The sequence below is a fragment of the Pan troglodytes genome, chromosome 2 (genome assembly GCF_028858775.2).
Source record: "Pan troglodytes isolate AG18354 chromosome 2, NHGRI_mPanTro3-v2.0_pri, whole genome shotgun sequence".
Classification (NCBI taxonomy): domain Eukaryota; kingdom Metazoa; phylum Chordata; class Mammalia; order Primates; family Hominidae; genus Pan; species Pan troglodytes.
In genome coordinates, this window is record NC_086015.1 from 76,584,028 (window position 1) to 76,604,985 (window position 20,958).

Sequence of the window (20,958 nt, forward strand, 5' to 3'; positions counted from 1 at the left end):
CTGAGAGCTACTTCCACTCAATAAAACCTTGCACTCATTCTCCAAGCCCACATGTGATCCGATTCTTCCAGTACACCAAAGCAAGAAACCCTGGGATACAGAAAGCCCTCTGTCCTTGTGATAAGGCAGGGGGTCTAATAGAGCTGACTAACACAAGCCACCTGCAAATGGCAAAACTAAAAGAGCACCCCGTAACACACACCCACTGGGGCTTCAGGAGCTATAAGTATTCACCCCTAGATGCTGCCTTGGGATGGGAGCCCCACAGTCTGCCCATCTGCCTGCTCCCCCTAGAGGTTTGAGCAGCGGGGCACTGAAGAAGTGAGCCACACACACCTTGTGAAGGGGACAAGGGAACTTTTCCCATTTCAATATGGTCTTCTCACTCACCTCCTCCTTCTAGACAGCTCTCCTGCCTAGGTCTCCATGGCGCTGTTTGTTCTACCTAGCTCTCCTGCCGCAGGTTGACTTTCCTGGGAAGCTGTCTCTAAGATGGAGATGATCAGGGAGTGTTCTCAGCATCACTCCATGGAGGGAGCAGAGGGAAGCAGGACTGGGAGGGAGAAGCTGAATTGTGAAATAGTCTCAGCAACGGCCTCAGCCAGCTCCACAGGGACAGGCATTCGGGGTACCGAGTTGGAGCAAAAGAATCAGGTCTTTACACACCCGGTTGATCAGTCGCTGGGGGTGGGCTCCCTGGAAGTAGGCAAGGCTTTGGGCAAGGTGGTGTTATTTAGCCACGGGCCATTCATTCCAACAGCATTGCCAGCAGCTGGGGGAATCAGTCGCTCCCCAAAAGGGGATCTGGGCAGCACACTACAGTGTCCACAACACCTTCCCTCTCTCCAGCCACTCCTTCCCAGGTGTAGGTGACCACTTTCCTCTGGTCTCAGGCTATAGCCTTCTGCTCTTCTCTATTTACAATCTCTTTTGTAAAACACTAATAAAGTATTTTATTTACACTTCATACAAGAACAGTAACTAGCATTTATTGGGTGCATCCTATGAGTAGATGCCAGGCACTGTGCTAGGCACTGCCGATATATTATCTCATTCAAGTTCCCAGAAACCCACTGGCATTAGGGGATATCAAAACTCTTTATCACAGCCAAGGAAAGTGCCAGAAGAGTCTTCTTAAAAAAACAAAGCAAAATCCTTTTTCTACCATGTCATCTCCCTCCTAGCTCAAGGCCCTTTGATGGCTCCCAATTACTGTTGGAATAAAAGCCCAGACTCCTAACTCAGCACCCAAAGCCCTCCGAAACCTGTCCTGAGCCTCCCTTTTTACAATTCTTCCTTTTTCCACTCCTGCCAAACCAAGCCCTTCACTAGGACTTTCAGCTGGCCTGCTCCAACCTGCTCCGAGACTAGCTCGGCTTAGCTCTTAACTATGCCTGTCCCTTCCTTTGACAGTCATTCATTCACATATCCGTTTCCTCATTTATTGTAGACCTAACATATACTAGGCTGTGTGTTGGGCGTTGGGGATACAATGCTGAACAGACACAGCCTGTCCTCCGCTTCAGAATCTTAAAATTGTGCAAGAAAGACAAATGTTATTCAAACTTGCCAAATTTTCAGTTATTTATTTATTAATTATTATTATTATTTTTTGAGACGGAGTCTTGCTCTGTCACCCAGGCTGGAGTGCAGTGGAGCAATCTCAGCTCACTGCAACCTCTGCCTCCCGCGTTCAAGCAATCCCCTGCCTCAGCCGCCCAAGTAGCTGGGATTACAGGTGCCCACCACCATGCCCAGCTAATTTTTGTATTTTTAGTAGATATGGGGTTTCACCATGTTGGCCAGGCTGGTCTCAAACTCCTGACCTCAGGTGATCCACCCTCCTTGGCCTCCCAAAGAGCTGGGATTACAGGTGTGAGCCACCATGCCCAGCCTCAAATAGTTATTGAATTCCAGCTTTGACTCAATGCTAAGAGGGGAGCATCAAGGGGTGTTGAAAGCTTAAAAGGGAGCGCTGAGGACCCTTGGCGAGCCAGGTGCTCTTCCAGTGCCCGTGGATGTGGCTGTGTAACTCAGTCGCTTCCCTGCTTTCTTCGTGGGGCCTAACGTAAGTGTTTCTCCTTTTCAGCTCTCCCCTTTCTCCTCTTAATATCTACATTGCCTGTTGCCTAAACTACTCAATCCTGTGCAGCTTTGCTTTCTCAATGTAAAGCGCTGTCGTCTCTCAGGTACATTTTGAGTCTTATGAATGATAGTTATCACTGATTTGAGGACATATCCTGTGCCCAGCAGTCTCTATGTTCTCACACTGTTCAGCAATTGCAATATCCCCACAACCATCCTTCTTCTTCTTCTCATGATCCCATTGTCTTAGTCCCGGAGGAAGCAACCCTGAGACAGGGACTCAGAGCACCTGGTTTACTTGGCAGTTTAAAGAAACATGGGCAGGTCAGTGGGGAGGTCATGGAAGGGAGGGTGTATTATCAGTCAAGTTCACCCTGGGGGAAAACCAGAGCCAAATCCCGCTGGGGAAATTCTGAGAAGTGGCATAGAATGCGTCTCAGAATCACCGTACCCAGGGGGTGAAGGAGTTGAGGTACTTATTCACCAATTCCCACCAGACGCCGGTTGAGGGCTGTGTGTAGGTGGGAATGGCACTAATTCCTGGGCACTGCTGGCACCTGCAAGGGCAGGCAAAGTGGGCATCGGCAGCCTGAGAAAGCCCCCAGGGGAAGAAATGGAGGTGCCAGAGTACACTGAAGTGGTGAGGACAGAGGGCCTACTACGCCCATATTACAGATAAGTAAACAGAGGCTTCAAGGAGTCAGTCCAAGGTCACATGGCTAGGAACTATCAGAGCCAGGATGAACTGAAGTCTTTCTGGCTCCAAAACAACATAAAATGCCCCTTGAGAGGCATTATCTTATCTTAACCTTCAGTAACCCTTACAGCTCTTTACACAGGGCTAAGAACCCAGTAAAGAATCCAAAACTGCTTCCTGATTGAGGAGCCTGAACGATGAGGAGCTTCTTAGACCTACAGAATAACAAGGCTTTTTTCCTTCGTTTGTGTTTTTGAGACTGAGTCTCACTCTATTGCCCAGGCTGGAGTGCAGTGGCGTGATCTCGGCTCACTGCAACTTTGGCCTCCTGGGTACAAGCGATTCTCTTGCCTCAGCCTCCTGAGTAGCTGGGACTACAGGTGAACACCACCACACCTGGCTAATTTTTTTTATTTTTAGTAGAGACGGGGTTTCACCATGTTGGCCAGACTTGTCTCAAACTCCTGACCTCAGATGATCCGCCTGCCTCGGCTTCCCAAAGTGCTGGGATTACAGGCGTGAGCCACCATGCCAAGCCAAACACAAGCTTTTAAATGTGCCTCCCTTCTTCATGATAGCAGGTGCGATCACCTAGTTTCTGAATACATTCATGAGTGTCTCGATCCCTTTTTACCTTATCACCTCTTGGACTTGTTTGAAAAGAGGAAAACAGGCCCACAATCAACGACGGCTTCCTGTCATGAAGCTGAGGCCGGAACTGGAGTTGCTACTCTTGGTCTTCAGCAAAGATTCAAATGCCCATGCAATCCTTTTTTTCCCCTCCATGAAATTCCCCTAACTCGATTAAAGAAAAAAAGTCAATCAATTTACATGGTAACAGAAAAGGACAGGGCCTGGTATAAAATATTCCCCCATCTGCACCGGAGGGCGCGGCCTACACGCTTCAAGAGCACAGCGGAGGCCCCGGGGATTTGTTTTTCTTTCCCTGACCCGGGGACTCTGATCTCTCACTTAACCTCTGACCTCTTCAATTCAGATAACAGGGAACTGGCAGCTGGGCTGGGGGCAGGTCTGAATGCCACCCGACTCCGCCTGGGTTCATTCTGGCCATGGAGACAGAACAAAGGGAGGTGGCCCTTCCCCATGAAGCACCCCAGGGCGGCAGCCAGTCCTGTGGGGGCCCCTGCTCAGGTGCCCACCCCGGGGAGCATAGAGGGTTACCTCATTACAGCTAATGCCATTTACAGCCTACTTTGTGCAGACAGGGAAAAAAAATTAAAGCAACATCAATACCTTGCTTTGACTCCATTTAAAAACTTCAGACTGAAATAGGCCTCAGCAAAGATCCATGCCCCTCCCTGCAGAGAGGCCTTTTTCCCCCCTACCTTAGGCCTCATTTAAAACAGGGCTATAGTCTGCATTTTAACAGCAGCTATTTAGAGGTGGGTATGAGCCACTTGTTTGAAATTGAATCAGCCATTTTTATTAAGCCATATATTTTCATTCTTGCCAGTGACTCTGGGAGACGATTTTCCAGCCTCTCTGTTTTGCTTTCCAGTGTATTTTCATTGGGAGGAGAGCTGCAAATCCAGGCCCTGCAACCTCCAATTACCCTGCTCCAACCCCATGCTGCTGGGTTGGACCCAACTCTTCACAGCAACCTCAAAAACAATGAATTTTAACCCCCCCGACCCGCAACACCAAAACAAATTCCTTCCTAAATAAGGAGCCCGTTGGCTCCTTCCTACCTGAATTCCCAGCCCCCATCTCCCAACTCCAGTTTCCAGTTTTGTGGCTGCCGCTGCTCCTGCTTGCTGGTGACTTGGCAGCTCAGCAGTGACCACCCACGGTCGTGCCCCAGGGCTGGATGACTACTTAATCTCTGCTAGGAGTTTGGCAAGAGGCTATTCACTGCCTTTAGACAATTAGACATCTCGAGGGACAGACATTTTTTTGGAGCCTCTAGTTCCCAGCTGCATGTGGGTGGGCCTTTTATTCATTCATTCATTCACTGATACATTCATTCACTCATTTATTCTTTCGTTTATTCATTGATTGCTTTGGAACAGCACCTGACACAGAAGGATGACAGCATGTCAGTAGCTGTCATTCATATCCACAGCCAACATTTATCAGGGACCTCCTACTATGTACCAGGAACTGAAGATGAAATAAATAAAACCCAGCCTCTGCCTTCGTGAGATCATACTATCAGAATGTGGTTTTGCACATTGGGATCACTTGGGGAGCTTTTAAGAAAAGCCTATACTAGGCTCCACCCGCAGAGATTCTGATGTGATCAGTCCATGGTGGGGCCAAGGTATCTGCATTTTGTAAAGGCTTCCAGATGTTTCTAACGTGCAACCAGGGCTGAAAGCCACGGCTCAAGAAGGAAGGGCAGATAAGGAGACAGCTCTGCCCCAGGGTGAGGAGGGCAAGAGTAAAGTTCTGTGGACGCAAGGAGAGATGGACTCTAACCCTGCCTGAGGTCAGGAAGGCTTTCTAGAGGAAGGAGACCTGAAGACAGAAGTCAGCATGGGATGGGCCAAGGTACTGGGAAAGGAGAAAGGGGGAGAAGATTCCAGGAGATGGGAACAGCACAGCAATGGCCTGGGTTGAAGGCAAGCATTGCACATAGGACAATTTCCGATGATTGCATATGGCTGGAGTTGTGAGTGAGAGAAGGGAGCGGGGGATGGAGGAGACAGCTGGCCGAGCAACCCTGCTAAGGGACTAGCAGGGTGTTTTGTCATCCATGTAAGGGGTTCAAACACTGCCTAAAAGCAATAGGGAGCAGAGGAGGGAAATGATTAATTTTGCATTTTATTTTATTATTTTTAAATTAATTTACTTATGTATTTTTGAGACGGAGCCTCACTCTGTCACCCAGGCTGGAGTGCAGTGGTATGATCTCGGCTCACTGCAACTTCCGCCTCCCGGGTTCAAGCGATTCTTGTGCCTCAGCTTCCTGAGTAGTTGGGATGACAGGTGCATGCCACCACACCCAGCTAATTTTTTTTGTATTTTTAGTAGAGACGGGGTCTCCCTAGGTTGCCCAGGTTGGTCTCAAACTCCTGGCTCAAGTGATGCACCCGCCTCAGCCTCCCAAAGTGCTGGAATTACAGGCATGAGCCACCACGCCCAGCCAATTTTGCATTTTAGAAAACTCCTGGCCGGGCGCAATGGCTCACGCCTATAATCCCAGCACTCTGGGAGGCCAAGGCAGGCAGATCACGAGGTCAGGAGATCAGGACCATGCTGGCTAACATGGTGAAACCCCGTCTCTACTAAAAAAAATACAAAGAAATTAGCCAGGCGTGGTGGTGGGTGCCTGTAGTCCCAGCTACTCAGGAGGCTGAGGCAAGAGAATGGCGTGAACCTGGGAGGCGGAGCTTGCAGTGAGCCGAGATCGTGGTGCCACTGCACTCCATCCTGGGCAAAAGAGCGAGACTCTGTCTCAAAAAAAAAAAAAAAGAAAAGAAAACTCCTTCAGCTGGAGAATGGACTAGAGCGCAGCCAGACAGGAAGCCAGGTGAGAAATGACAATGACTGGATGCAGGGATGTATCAGTTTAACTTAGGCTGGCCTCCCCTATGCCTTGAGATAGTCTAGAACAGGAGTCAGAATTGTCCCACCTAAGGAATGAAGAAACTGGTGTATTTGCCCACAGACCCCTGTCTGGTGTTGGTCCAGTGCCTCTCTTGGGGGCATCAATGCCCCAGCATTCTGGCCTGCCCACCCCACTCCCACAGGCATGCTCCTGGCCAAAGCAAGCTCCCTGGCAGAGAATGACAGGCACCTACAAGGACACCATCCCTGGCTGTGGGAACAGTGGTGCCCAGGGCACATGTACAAGGCTGCAGCAGAGGCTGTGACTAGGTCTTTACCCAGTGATGGAGGGCATGAGAGACTGAGGCCAGGAAGAGGCTGGTGAGTGTGGTGAGATTGACAGGTGCAGATGGAAATGAGGAGGCAAGGGGTGCCATCAAAAAGAGGATGGCGACCCTCCAGCACGCTGACTGAGGGCACGAGCAAGTGAAACCTTTAATCCCCAGGGTCAGATCAGCACAAATACAGCCATGTGCCGGCCAACAACCTTCTGAGCATCCATGCAGGGCAGGATCACGGGATTCTGGTTGTTGGAGCTGCATGGACTTTTGGTTTCCAGGAGAGAAGAATTTGCAGTATTTGTAGCAGGCTTGGCTTTAGGCACATAAAAAGGCCTTAACAGACTTTAATTCTGGGTCACCCCCACCCACAACCTTGTGTTCCTCCCTCTCCTCTCCCCATGATGTAATCTCTGATGTAATCCTTGGTATATTTCTGTTCCCTGTCTCTCCTATCCAATCAGCTGCTGTGTTGGTTGTGAATTATTTGAAGGCAAGAAATCCACTCAAACTAATTCAAGTCCAGGAGGCCAGTTTTGGGGAAGATATGAGAGCTGGGGGAAGAACCGAGGGCAGGAAATGTAGCCAGGCTCCCTTTAGGTTCAGAAGCAGAGACCACTAAGACCCCAGGGGTAGAGAAAAGGCTTTTCCTATTTTTTCTGAAGCCACATGGTCTCTCATCTCCCCCTCTATCTTTTCATCTGTTCCATCTCTGTCTCATTTTTGTTCCTCTCTGCGACCTCTCTCTGTGTCTCCGGTATTTGTGCTCAGGTGAGCACATGGCCACTCCAACCTGGCATTCTGTGGCCTCTTAGTTTAAGCCAATATAAATAGGCTTCAGTCTTTATGTCTCAATCCCTAATTCACAAGGGAGAGTACTGGATTGGTAAGTATTAGAAGACCCAACTCAAACTGGTTCCAGGAAAAAAAGCAAATTTTTTGCCTCAAGTAACTTAAAAGTCAAGGGTAGGCATCAGGCATTGCTGGATCCAGGGGCTTAAGTTCTTTTGTCAGGAATTCTGATGCTCAGCCCTTTTTTGATCTGTGTTGGTTTCATTTTCAGGCAAGTTCCCTCCAGCTTTAGATCCTCTAGTTTAGCAGTCTCAGTAGAAAGGTGGCTTCTTTCTGCCAGAAGTTCCAATCACATTCCTAGGGTTGACTCTCACTGAGCCAACCCAGATCACAGCCCCCTTGCTGAACCAGTTGCTCTATCCAGTGGATGGAAATGCTGATGGGCCAGACCTGTGACACTGCACCCTGAAACCAGATGGACTAAAAACAGGAGAATGGCCAGGCACGGTGGTTCATGCCTGCTATCCCAGCACTTTGGGAGGCCAAGGTGGGAGGATAGCTTGAGTGGCCAGGAGTTCGAGACCAGCCCGGGCAACATAGCAAAACCTTGTCTCTACAAAAAATAGAAAAATTAGCTGGGCCCAGTGGTGTGCACCTGTAGTCCCAGCTACTCAGGAGGCTGAAGTGGAAGGATCACCTGAGCCTGGGAAGGTCGAGGCTGCAGTGAGGAGCAAAAAAAAAAAAAAAAAAAAAAAAAAGCAGGAGGAGAATTTTTCTCCAAAGAAGACTGAGGTGCTGGTACCAGAAAAAGGAAAAGGAGGCATGGATTTGAGCAGGCAGAAGTAAACAATCAACATGGTCAAGGGGTGACATCACACCCTTCCACCCACCCTAGAGAGCTCTGAACAAAGCAGGTTTCTTATAACAATATGGGAACCAAAGCAGTCACTACGCTCTCCTGTCAATGTTATCTGAACAATCTCACAGACATCTGCTTCTTCCTTTCCGTGACTGGGGCACCAGCCAGGGCTGACCATCAGCATGTGTGCACTGATATGGCCACCATCGTTGTTAAAGTACTGCACTATTTCCGTCACCTGTTGGTAAATATCCACCGGCCTGAGTCCCTGGCTTCCCCCACCTAGGCCACTCAGGCCCTCTTTTGAATCCCACAGATTGCCACAGGCTAGCCACTGAAGGGTTAATGCTGAGTGCAGCAGGGGCCTCCAAGGCCCTGACCCAGCCGCTTCTGATTGGTTGATGCTCATGACCTACCAGTTGTCTCATTGATCTGGTGCCAGTAGTTAAATATTTTGAATATCACCCTGGCTGGCAACAGTTTCCTATCTACTCTCCTTCATTCCCCTCCATCCCTCGACTCCCACAGTCCTCCTTCACACGGCCTTATTAAATTCTGATCTGCACCACTCACTGGCCTCCTCATCATTCTCCCCTGCATCAGGTCCTGACTCCTTCGTAGGTCTCCAGCTGCCCCTGTGAGCTGGTCCCAAATGCCTTTTCAGCCTCACCTTCCCACCCACCTCCCACCCAAATGGCTTGCTTTTCCAAATACGCATGCCTCCTCATGCTTCTCTGCCTTTGCCCAAGCTGTTCCCTTTTTCTGATATTCTTTACCCACATATTTATGGAGGGCCTACTATGTATGTGTCAGGTGCTGGCTTGGAGGAATAGACTGAGCAGGGAAGGTGGAGACAAAAAAGACAGATAGATGATGTGAAATGTCTCCAATGGAGAAGCTCAGCCTGGAAGCAGAAAGGGGCACTTAACCCCAGGTCCCAGGAGCTCCCTGAAGGAGGATTCCTGGAGGATGAGTAGGAGGCCGGGAGGTCTGGGGCACAGCAATGAAGTCAAGGAAGCCAGCCTGCCATGCTGTGATTCCAGGGGTCCAGCAATCAGCTTCAATGTGCCCGATGTCTGAGCACACCTCCCGTTTGCTGAGCGCTTTCCATGTGCCGGGCACTTGCTGAGCTTTCCATGCTTGATCTCACTCAGTCCTCACCACCACCCTGCGAGGTGAGGCTGTGCAGAAAATGCAGCTCAGAGAGAAGACTCACACAGCTTGTGAGCAGCAGACCTGCCATCTAAGCCCAGGCTCCCTAGACACTCTGTTCACCCCCCACCCCATTCCCATGCCCCCTGTTTTAGGGCAGAGCACCTGCTCCACCACCCATCATTAGCAAGCTGGGCCTAAGAAGAATAATCTGGCTTCCCCACAGTGCTCGGTCCACAAAGACAATCCTAGATGTGGAAAAGCAGGGAGGGGGTGGCAAGCCCTGCTCTTGGCCACTAACAAGCTGATATTTGATGTGGTTCAGCAGGTGACCTGCCTCCTTGGCTCAGTTGCGCAAAAAATGGGGATAAAAATATCTTGGGGCACTAAACAGGATAATACATAGAAAGCCATTAAACGTGAGCCACTATGTCACCTACTCTTTCAGGACCAGATGAGAAAATGGGATAAGAAGGAAAACAAGGACTCATGCTTAGGTACCCTGGGCACAATTCCTTCCTTCCCAGACAGGGAGGGAGTCTGACTACATACCTCCTCTCTCTCTCTGCAATCAAACACATCTGGGTTGGCCTATCTGCTGTGTGATTTTGGGTAAGTCACTTAACTTCTCTGAACTTTCCTACCTTCACAATAGAGATTATTATGGGGCTCTGCCTTCATTCACTCAGCAAGCCACATGCAGCAACTACTATTTGCCAGGCATGGTAGTAGGAGCTGATGATGTAAGCAAGACAAGCCCCTGCACTCATGGAGTTTATATTCTAAGGGGAAATACAGACCAACACACACATGCACCCACACACAGTCAGGCTTTCAAATAGTGATAAGCATTCAGAAGAAAATAAAACAGGACAATGGTGCAGGAAGGAGGAGGCTGCCCGTGACAAAGTGGTCGGGGGGGGCTGTCTGTGAAGGTAACCTGGGATCTGATACCCAGTTGGAGGGGAGAAGCCTGGCAGACAAAGATCTGGGGAAGAGCTGTTCAGCCAACAGGAGCAGCAAGTACAGAAGCCCTGGGGCATGAAGGAACTTGGTCTATTTTAGGTACAGAGAAAGCCCAGTGGGGCTGGAGTGTGCCAATCAGAGTGAGGGAGAATGGCAGGAATGTGGGGAAAATTCAAGATGAGGCCCTGAAAGGACTTACATGGGCCTCTGACCCATGCCAAGGGCTCCATGCAATGTCAGCTACTTTGCCTGTGCTGTCCTCCCACGGGGCAGCCGGTTGGCTCATGCCAGGGAGTCACTGGCCACCAGAAGGCTGCTGCTTATACACAGGCAAATACGGTAATTCTTTTCCTCCACCTCCCAGCAGTAGCAGCAGCAGCAGGGATATGAATTGATTGTCAGAAGCTGTTTAAGGGCCTGTGATTGAGGAGATGATCTGAGGTAAGCTGCTCCAGTGAAATAAAGGCCAACAGCTGCCTGGTTCCACATCAGCGCTGCGCTTTTCTAAAAGGCAGCTTTGCCTTCCAGCACCCACCCCCACTCCACCCCCAGGAGGCGGGGAGCTCTCCCTTCATACTCTGGGGGAGGGAGATCCTATTTAGTGACAGATGAGATGTTGGGGACTAAACCCGAGGGCGTTGAGAAGTGTAATGGCTGTGGCTGAATATGTCAGTTTCCTGTTCTTTGTGGGTGGGGTCTCAATTATGAATAAGAATTTCATGGAAATTTTGGGATTGAAAGGAAGGAGGGATTCGGGGAGAATCAGTCCCATCTCAAATTAAAATCTGTGCATTCCTGGGCTTTCAAGTGGAGCACTTTACACAGAATCAATTTTTTCATCTGAAATACGCATTCATCCATCTATTAATTTATTTGTTTACTTATTCACTCCTTTAACAAATATAAAATGCATAAGAGCTTGGGCTTTAATCATTGGATTTTTTAATATTTTAAAATTATTTTTCTAGAGACAGAGTCTTGCTATGTTGCCCAGACAGGACTCAAACTCCTGAGTCCAAGGGATCCTCCCGCCTCAGCCTCCCAAGTAGCTGGGACTACAGGTGTGTGCCACCATGCCCGGCTTGACAGATGGATTTCACGGGTTTGGCTACTTACTAGCTATGTGGCCTCAGGCAATTCACCTCACCTCTCTGAGCCCCGGGATACTCATACCTACCTCACAAGACTATTTGAGGATTATCCAGATAATGCTCACTAGGGACTGAGCCCAGTGCCTGGCACCGGCAAGTGACCATTTGCTACAGTGTACCAGAGAGCAAAAGAGGTGCCACAAGGTTACAAAATGAAATCAGGCAAAGCCCGTTTAGGAGCTCACAGTCCAGGATGTAAATAACCATGCCATGAGGAGCATATTTTAAATGTTCTAAGAGGCACAGAAAAAGTGACATGGCAAAAGATTTCTTCCTGTTAAAAAAAAATGAGGAGAACTCAAGAGGGAGTTGGAAGTGACATTTGAGCTGAGCCTTAAAGGGTGGGTAAGGAGACCAGGGGGCGAGGCAAACAAAGGCACATTCCTAGAACCTTGCAAAGTGTGGTTCATGGACGAGCAGCACCTGCTTCACCCGGGAGCTTGCTCAAAATACAGATTCTCAGGCCCACCCAGACCCACTGGATCAGAACCTGCATTCAAACAACTGGGAGGTTTGGGTGCAGATGAAAGTCTGAGGAGCTCAGGACAGATGATCTCTGACATCTCTGAGAAATGCCTTTGTGGCAAAGGAAGGAAGGAAGAAGAGATAACCTCCCCATGTGTTTGGGCCAATGACAAGGTCATATAGATGTGCCCACCTTGGGACCTTGGCCGGGGCGCCCCAGAACCAGAGGCCTCCAGGTGTGCAAGGAGCAGATACCCAGAGACTAATCTGCAGGGAAGGTCAGGCACCTGGGTGGCAGATGTTGCAGGGCAAAATGTTCTCTGAAGCCTCAGCTGAGCCTGTTGGCTCACGGGACAGGACTGCAGTCCTGGCCACTTATCCATTCAATTCACTCATTCTACAAATACATACCGGGCACCTTTGTGAGCCAGGTACCAGCCAAGTTCTGCGTCTAGCAATGTCATGAGCCCTCAGGCAAGCCCCTCTTCCTCAGTTCTCAGTTTCTCCATTTGTCAAGTCTGGGTTGGTGTGCTTTCTATAATGCCTGAAGTCACCTCCACCCCATTTTCTGATTCCCCCTGTCCCTTTCTTTCCCAGTGTTTCCTTCTTTTCTCTATTCTCCTCTCCGCACTATTCCTCACACTGGTTTCCATCCACACAATATGGAAAATCCCAGCACCTCTCTTTCTTAGACCGAGTTCCCAGAAGCAGAGTGGGAAATGAGGGTTCGTGTGAAAGTGACTTATTAGGAAGTGGGGTGATAGAACTGGGGAACAAGGAGACAAATACAGGGTACCTTTGTCTCCATCCTGCAGGGGAGTGCTGGGGACAGTGTGGCTTGAGCCTCAGAGCTGTCCCCACTGGGAAGATCAGGGTGAGGGAGCTGGGTAGACCATAAATTCCCAGGCACTTCCACTCTCCACTGGCTGCAGCAGCCTGAGGACAGCCCCCTCGACAGAGACTCAGGTGCAGGCTAGCAGGAGTGAGAGCTGGCCTTTCTGAAAACGGCAAAGGGACCCAAGGGTGGAGCGCAGGTGATGCACTGACAGCATCCACTACATTGTCTAAATAATTATAGGCCAGGTGGAATTGAGGTTCCAAAGACATAATAATAATAATAATAATAATAATAATGTTAGACCCAAACCTATCTTTTATCAAGCACTTACTTTGAGCCAACCACTGCCCTACACATGGACCATGCAGTATCTCATTTAATCTATGGGACAAATTTCTGAGGCTTTCAAGTTTTCTAACTCCCACTCCACCCCCAGCCCATGCAACACCACTCTTTCTTTGATCTTTCCAATTCCAAACAAAACAGTTATTCACATGTATGACGATTATAGAAGCTATGAAACTGGCATGGAGAAAAGCCTTCAGGCAAGAAGAACACCTGAGGAGTCCTCACTCCACCACCAGCCACTGCCAGGGGATGGTAATTGTCTGGAAGACAGAATGATTTGACTTCCCAGAGACTTCTCATTGGGTCCTTTAGTGGGCCTGGAAATTTCTCTAAGAGCTGTAGATAATATAAAATCTCATAGACCAAATTTAAGGGTGATTTAAAGCATTTTTCAAGGGTACTTTGGACTTCCAGCTGACTTTACAACAGAACCCCGTGTGAAAACGTTAAGTCTGCAGCACCGTCAGTGTTTCAACTCACAGAGAAGAGGACAGAGGCACAGAGAGGGAACAGAACCTGCTCAGGGTCACACAGCTAATAGGAGAAGGTGGTAGGGTTGTTGCTGAGGCATTTAGGTATCAAATCTGTGTTCCTGATTGCAAGGCCACACTGTGCCTGAGGGAGAAGGAGGAACACTCAGTGTTTTCTGGAAACCATGAGGGGCCTGGTCACTCCGAGAACTGTGCGGTAGCAGCCCTCGGCTCTGTCCCTCCTTGGCTCCACAGAGAGGAGATAATCCCTCATCCATCTTTCATCCAGCCTCGCGTGGTCCCTATTGGCAGCAGCTGCCTGACACTGCCTCTGAAAGATGCCTAAGACTCTGCCAACCCAGTGTTTAATGCATGCAAAGCCTTTTCCAAAGAAGTCACTTAAAAAGATTACACAGGACAGAATCACCCCTCCTGCCTCCAGCTTAGGGAGTCTTTGCAGCTGGCCTGGAGCTAAGCTAAGGAAGCAGAGTCTTTAGCAGCCTGAAAATAAAGTGAGCCTTCATTGGAGAAATCACTCAGAACACCAGCTGCAAGAGCTCTGCTCATTGATTCATTCAGCAACTCTTTGCTCTATATCTGAGTGCAGGCACCACACCAGGCTTTAGGGATGGACTGGGGACATGGTCCCTGCCCTCCTGGAGCTTACATTCTAGGAGAAAGGCCCCACTCCCATAGGAATGCTCATCTTACCACGTGATTCTCCCCAAAATGGGGGATCCTTTTCCTTGCTCGTCCCTGGAGGACAGCTCAGATGCTTCTTCACTCTCGCTGCAAGGCTCGGGATGGAGGTCCTGGGGAGAAGGCCATTCTGGTTTCATTTACTTTTCTCTTTAGCTTCCTCTCTCTCCTCTTTCCGTACATCCTCCTTGCTATCTGGATGGAAGAAGGGGCAAAAGGAGGAAGCAATAAAATGTTTGTGAATGAAGAGAAGAAGAAAAGAAGAAAAAAGTTGAGGATGACAGGAAGGGAAGAGAACAAAGTAAGGCTGGGGATGACAACACCTGTGGCCAACCCAGTGATGGAGGGTGGGATGAATGTGAAGCCACCGAGGACCTGGATGTCCTCTCCCTTTTACCAAAGCCCTTCAGGCACTGAGGGGACTGAGAAAAGGGGAGAGGACTGACAGATATGAAGAGATTGAGAAGAAACATCACCCAACCTTGTAGCAGCATCCCCCAAGGTCACCAGCCTGCTCAGATTTTTTTTTTTTTTCAGTATGAAACACTTAACAATCCTTCTCACACCTGCCAGTAGCTTATGGCAGAGGTCAGCAAACTACAGCCTGTGGGATAATCCCACCTGCTGCCTGACTTTGTAAATAAAGTTTTATTGGAACACAGCCACTCTCAGTTCTGTATTGTCAAGGGCTGCTTTCACACTACAACACAGAGCTGATTAGTTGCAACAGAGACTGTGTGGTCTGCAAAGCCTAAAATATTTACTAGCTGGCTGCTTACAGAAAAAGTTTGCCAACCCTTGGGTGTTATTCCTAGGCTCTTGAGCCTTCAGAGTTCTAAAATTGCTTATCAATTCTTCAGCACTTCCTTTAAATCCACTCATCAAATATTTATAGAAGCCTACTGTATTAGAATATTCTCTTTTTGTTGCAAGTGATGGAAAACTCAGCTCACGTGGGCTCCAGCTAAAAAAGCGGGGAAGAGGGTTCTTGTTTCTTGTAACTGAAAAGTCCAGGGATTGAGGGACTTCAAGCATGGCTGAGCCCAGGAGCTCAAACAACAGCAGCATGATATGGCAGTTAGAAACAACTTGCTTCTAACCAACAGAACACAGCAAAGGTGATGAGTTGTCACTTTCATGATTAGGTTACAAGAGATTATAACCTCCGTCTTGCTAGCAGACTCTCTCTCTTGCCTTCTCAGCTTGTGCACTCGGATGAAGATACCTGCCATGTTGGAAGGGCCCGCATGGCCAGAAATGGAGGCAGCTTCCAGTCAACAACCAGTGAGGACTGAGACTCTCAATCAAACAGCCCTCCCAGGAACCAAATTCCACCAACAACCATGTGAGCTTGGGTGCAGATCCTTTCTCAATCAAACCTCCCGCTGAGATGCCAGCTATGGCTGACATCTTGCTTGCAAACTGATGAAAGATCCAGAAGCAGGGGACCTGGCTGAACTGCGCCCAGATTCCTGACCCATGGAAACTGTGAGATAATAAGAGAGAGAGAGAGTGTGTGTGTGTGTGTGTGTTTAAATATATATATTTTTTGTAGAGATGGAGTCTTGCTTTGTTGCCCAGGTTGATCTTAAACTTCTGGCCTCAAACGATCCTCCCAAAGTGCTGGGATTACAGGCGTGAGCCACCATGTCTGGCCATGTATGTTTTTTGGTTTTTGTGTTTTTTTTGAGACAGGGTTTTGCTCTGTCTTCCAGACTGGAGTGTGGCAGTGCAATCTCAGGTCACTGCAACCTCTGCCACCCGGGTTCAAGCAATTCTCCTGCCTCAGCCTCCCGAGTAACTGGGATTACAGGCATGCACCACCGTGCCTGCCTAATTTTGTATTTTTAGTAGAGACAGGGTTTTGCCATGTTGGCCAGGCTGGTCTCGAACTCCTGACCTCAAGTGATCTGCTTGCTTTGGCCTCCCAAAGTGCTGGGATTACAGGTGTGAGCCACTGCTCCCAGTCCCACGTACATTGTTTTAAGCAGCCAGGTTTGTGGCAATTTTCTATGCAGCAATGAATAATGAATACATACCCTCATCTCTGAGAGAGGCTGGGAAGGTAATTTTTAGCTTGGTACATTGCCATCACCAACAAAATTGGGGTTCCCTACGAAAAAGGAGGAGAATGGATATTGCTGGGAAAGGCACAGGTATCTCACAGAAGCCACTGAGGCATACCCGGGAGGAGAAGCCAGTGTCTTGGATCAGGGCAGTGGCAGCAGGAATGGAGGGTAGCGATTGGATTCCTGGTTCCTGAAGTAGCAGCAATCTTATTTCTTTTAGAACAGTCTTCCTTTCACTTATTACCAGTTGGCAAGGTCCCCTTAGCTCCTCTCATACATGACCTGGTTCCTACACAGAGTTCCAGAAATGGAGCTCAAATCAGAAATCCAAAGCATTGCAGGAAAAACAGACTGGGCACAAAAGCCACTGGCTAGTTCCAAGTCACACCTTTCCTCTCATTCCCCGCTATTCAGTGGGTTTCTGGTAGTATGATTCAGTAGGATCTGGTAGTATGGCAAAAACCTCTTTCCTGGAGAGTTGAGAAAGTCTGTGATTCCAGATGCAGAAATAAAACTTATCCTTTAAAGTGTCTGCAGAAATGAAAAGAAACCCAGGTCCCTTTATAAATGTTTTAAAAATATACAGTACAGATTTGGGGGTCTAGACATGAATTTTATGGTTTAAAATCCAGCTAACCTAACCCTTCTGAGTCTCCACTTGGGGAGTTTGGAAAATGCATAATTTTCAGGGAGGCTGAATTTATGAGCGTTGTAGTTATAGCAACAGACACTTTAGATTCTGGGAGGCAGGTCCATGAGACTGTTACATAACAGTCAACTTTGTGGTTAAAAAAAAATGCAGGGAACACCAAGGCTGCTAAAAAATATATATAATAGAACCAAAAGACGAGGGAGATGGCGGGCAAGAGGGAGAAAAATGAAGGCTGCAAAGGCTTTTTCAAAGAACATGATGAATCTTCTTGTGAAGGGGCAGGAGCTTCATCTCGCAGGCTTGCTGCTGCCAGCTCAGGCATGTAGGGAGAAACTCATCAGACAAAAGAGCAGACAAAAATATGGATGCAGCACTCAGGGGCCTGCCAAGCTGAGGATTAGGAAACAACAAAAAACACATGGGTTGTGGAGGGGAGAGCTGCCTTCAGAGGGAACCTTGATCTAGGAAAGCCCAAAAGGAAGGCATGGGTCAGGGCTGGGGTGCTGTTTTCTCCTCTCATTTTCCTAATTCCGAGGCAGTCCCTACTATCCCGGGGAACTGTTCTTTGGAAGGTAGAGAAGTCAAAGATGCATCTCCCCAAGACTTCAGAAATCATGCTCTCTACCATGAAGCACTGGTACAAGATTGGAATCTTATGGTGCCCATGGTGTTGTGATCGTGGAACAAGATTGGAGTCTCGTGGTGGTGTGATCGTGGACAGAACAGCCTTTTGAACCAGGCAACAAGGGTCTTGCCCTGGCCTCCCACTTCAAAGGGTCCCCTCTGGCTTTGTGCCTCTTCAAAGGGGCAGATGTTTAAGGAGTCCATGGGACCAAAGAGATGTGCCCACCTGAGCCCCATGCACTCCCGCTTCCAGGCCCTAGTCTGGCTTCCTGGAATCCTTACTTCTCTGCCCAAGTAGCTCTAATCCTGTTTCCAGAATGTGCGTTGGCCTCTTCCCTTCTTTCTTTGTTGGAAGTCCAAACCTGCCCACCAGCATGTGCACCCAAGTCTGAGAGTTGACTTAGGGGCAGCTGTTTGAAGGACAGCGGGGATGGACATGGAGTTTGAAGGACATGGATATGCAGCTGGAGTGTCCACAAACGAGAGAGAGAGAGAGAGAGAGAGAGAGAGAGAGGCAGAGACAGAGACAGAGAGAGAAAGAGAGCATGCATGAGTGAGGGACATTCTTCACAATGCAAAATGGAACGAGAGGTGGAACAGAAGGGGAGTGGGTGGAGTCAGGGCTGCTCTCCCTGCAAGATCACATTTGGGTGTGGAGGACCAAGGAGCCCGAGAAATCTAAAGTCCATCCTGGTGTTGCAGGGCATTAGGAAGATATATTTGTCCAAGTTGGAGGGTAGAACTTATTTTACATAGCATTTTGTAGTGGGATGGATAATGTTTGAATAGTTAGATATCGCTTTCATAAGCCCCCACTTGCACTCTTGCCACAGGGGCCAGCCTGAACACAGAGCTTGTGGTTCTGCTCTGCTTAGCTCCCATCATCCTGGCAGAAGGAGGAAAGGCAGTTGGAGGTGTCAAACCCTTTCCTACTGTGAAGTCAGACACTAAAAGATAATTCGGCAAGCTATAAAAAAACAAAAAGCCCACTGGACCCTTGGCTGGAGTGCAACAGGGCCATCACGGTCATCCTCCATTGCACATGACACATGATGGCTGCAGAGTCATTATTCTGCTCCTGACATGTGCCCTCTCCTCCAGTGACTTCAGCCAGGGGCCCAGGCTCCTGCAAAGGAGTCCCTCACCCCTCACCTGCCCCCCAACCCCCTGCCTCCCCCTGAGATGGTCCACACAACTGAAGCAAAAAGCCATCTCCTATCTCAGCTTCAGACCCTAGCAAGAAAAATCAATAGCAATTTGGCCCCTGGCCAGTCCTGTGTCACTCTGGAGAAGCCAGTCTTATTTGCCATCCCCTAGATGAAGCCAGGGCACCGGAGCCTTCAGACAGAAAGAAGCCCAAATCGTCTTCCTAGGATGATCTTGGCATAGCCTGATTTACAACCTCAGGGATCTGCTCCGGCCTCAGGTGCCCCAGCCAGGCAGTCTCCAGTCCGAGAGATAACTGAGCTGCCTGTTCAGCTGTTCCTAGGCATAGCAGTGACCTCAGCTAGAGCCCCAGGCCCATCCAGGTGTGCCTGGTAAATGGATGGGATGGGCCTCTGAAATGTCTTTGCACGTGGGCTCAGAGTGCCTCTGAGAGAGGACTCGCCCTATGGGAAAACAGAGCCGGGAGCCTTAAGCTTGGCCTAATAACAAAGCCTTGATTGTTAAGGAGGGCACATATACCATGAGGTCTGCTCTTAGGTTTTCTATTCCAGCCTGGCTTCCTGTAGACTGGGGTAGGAGGGATGAGGGCCATAAAGACTGCAGGGAGAAAAAAGCTACAAGTTTTTTATTAAAACTCCATCAGGCCTTTCTGAGGGGGAATCATGTTTAAGCCTCCTTTCCCATACCCACTTCCCTCAGGAAGACACAAATTAATAACGACAACATTAAGTTAGTGCTTATATTGTGCCAGGCACCGAGCTAAGAACTTAGATCCATTTTCTCATTTAACTTTTACTACTATAGCCTGATGAAATAGTACATTTTTCATCAAGTACATTTTATGGATAAGAAAGCCAAGACACAAGGAGTGTCACCCAGATAGTAAAAAGGTCAAACCAGGCTTTCTTGTTGTCTTTTGTTTTGTTTTTTGAGACGGAGTTTCGCTCTTGTTGCCCAGGCTGGAGTGCAATGGTATGATCTTGGCTCATGGCAACCTCTGCCTCCTGGATTCCAGAGATTCTCCTGCCTCAGCCTCCCAACTAGCTGGGATTACAGGCACCTGCCACCATGCCTGGCTAATTTTTGTATTTTTAGTAGAGATGGGGTTTCACCATGTTGGCCAGGTTGGTCCTGAACTTCTGACCTCAGGTGATCCGCTTGCCTCGGCCTCCCAAAGTGCTGAGATTACAGGTGTGAGCCACTGTGCCTGGCCCAAACCAGGGTTTGAATCTTGGCCGTTCCACTACAGCCTCTTCTCTTTACCACTGAACCATACCAATCTGGTCAATTCTGGGAACTGAGTGGATCAGGTTTGAAGGAGAGTGAAGTTATATAATGCATTAAAAGATCAGGCCATGATTGCAATTCATAGCTTCCACTTCTTCCATGTAGCCAGCATGCAAGAAAACATTAGACTTGTATCAGCAAGTGGTGGGAGGAATTAAAGGGATCAGAGCTCACCAGATTCTCTGGTTTGAAACTGAATCAACTGTAGTAGTTTGAATAGCATCCCCTCAGAATTTGTGTTCACCAGCAACCTCAGAATGTGACCTTATTTGAAAATAGCCTCTTCACAGAAGTAATCAGTTAACAAGAGGTTATACTGGTTTAAGGTGGGACCTAAATACAATGACTGGTGTCCTTATAAGAAGAGGAGAGGAACACACAGAAGATAAGGCCATGTGAAGACAGAGGCAGGGATCAAAGCAAGGCAGCTACAAGCCAGGGAGCCCCAAGGACTTCCGACAACCCCAAACGCTAGGAGGAGTCAAGGAAGTATCCTTCCTCTAGCCTTCAGTGGGAGCATGCTCCTGTCAATACCTGGCTTCATGCTTCTACCTCTAGAACTGTGAGAGAACGCATTGCTGTTGTTTTAAGCCATGCACTTCATGGTAATTGGTTACAGCAGTCCTAGAAAATTAACACAAAAGTTTAGAAAAGCAAGGATGTTCCATGTGGTCCAATTGAGCTACCAAAGTCATCTGTGTTGCAGTTCGGGGTCCAAGCCCCAGCTACCAAAAAAATGTGACTTGGCTTCCTATTGGTCATTACTCCTTGTATGCGTATCTCTCTTAG

At 48.6% G+C, this 20,958-nt stretch overlaps 1 long non-coding RNA gene across 4 annotated transcripts in view; it reads right to left on the reverse strand.

Moving 5' to 3' along the window:
• The window catches only part of LOC104005620 (uncharacterized), a 103,150-nt gene that overhangs the window by 26,045 nt on the left and 56,147 nt on the right, over positions 1 to 20,958 (reverse strand). For all 4 annotated transcript variants that reach the window (XR_010155281.1, XR_008547013.2, XR_010155280.1 and 1 more), the window contains one exon: positions 14,383 to 14,565. This is a non-coding gene — a long non-coding RNA (uncharacterized LOC104005620). The remainder of the gene's footprint in view (positions 1 to 14,382; positions 14,566 to 20,958) is intronic.